This window comes from Myotis davidii, unplaced genomic scaffold (assembly GCF_000327345.1).
Source record: "Myotis davidii unplaced genomic scaffold, ASM32734v1 scaffold281, whole genome shotgun sequence".
Taxonomy (NCBI): Eukaryota; Metazoa; Chordata; class Mammalia; order Chiroptera; family Vespertilionidae; genus Myotis; species Myotis davidii.
This window is the reverse complement of record NW_006293784.1, coordinates 2,444,309-2,445,030: the sequence shown is the minus strand read 5'-3', so window position 1 is coordinate 2,445,030 and position 722 is coordinate 2,444,309. Positions and strand designations below refer to the sequence as shown.

The 722-nt window shown below is 54.7% G+C and overlaps 1 protein-coding gene across 1 annotated transcript in view; it reads left to right on the top strand.

The window, feature by feature from the left end:
* MNAT1 (MNAT CDK-activating kinase assembly factor 1) overlaps positions 1 to 722 on the top strand; it is a 209,651-nt gene that overhangs the window by 97,864 nt on the left and 111,065 nt on the right. The window lies entirely within an intron of this gene.

Genomic DNA, 722 nt, shown 5'->3' with positions numbered 1-722 from the left:
CTTCTGTTGGCCAGCTGCCCTGCTCCCGCATGCTGATGGTGCTGGCCCCACTCATATTTGCTGATGGTGTGGAGAGACTGGGGCCAGTGCCAGCAGCAGGTGTGAATGGTGGCTGCTGCCCTGATTGTCCCTCAGGAGCATGAGGAGGTGGAGAAGCCCTCAGGGGCAATCAGGCCAGCAGCCGCTGCTTGCACCCACTGATGGCGCCAAGCGATCAAACTGATGCCAGGTGCCGGCAGCGGTTGTAAGCTGTGGCTTCAGTGCCAGCTGTGGGTGTGAGCAGGACCGGTGCCAGCAGCAGGTGCAAGCACTGGGCGGGAGGGACCACAGTGTGCAGGAGCAAAGAATTTTTAGTAACCACTAGAGGCTTGCCTTGGAGACAGTGACTGGTGCCCCAACTTGGTCTGGCGCCCCTGCTCAGCTGCTCCGCCATCCTGCTGTGGCCAACACCCACCATGTTCGGTGCTCTCTCCTGGTGCGCCAATGTCCATCATGTTCTGTGCACGCCCTCTGGTGGTCAGCACACGTCATAGCGTCCGGTTGTTCAACCATTTGGTCTATTGGCATATTAGCCTTTTATTATATAAGATTAACCCATTATTAAGCACAGTTCCTGCAATTCTGCAACTTGCCTTGATGTACTTTGTTTAGGTATTTGTTTAGTGCTAGATGTCATTCTCTTTAATAGTAATACATCCAGCCGAAACCGGTTTGGCTCAGCG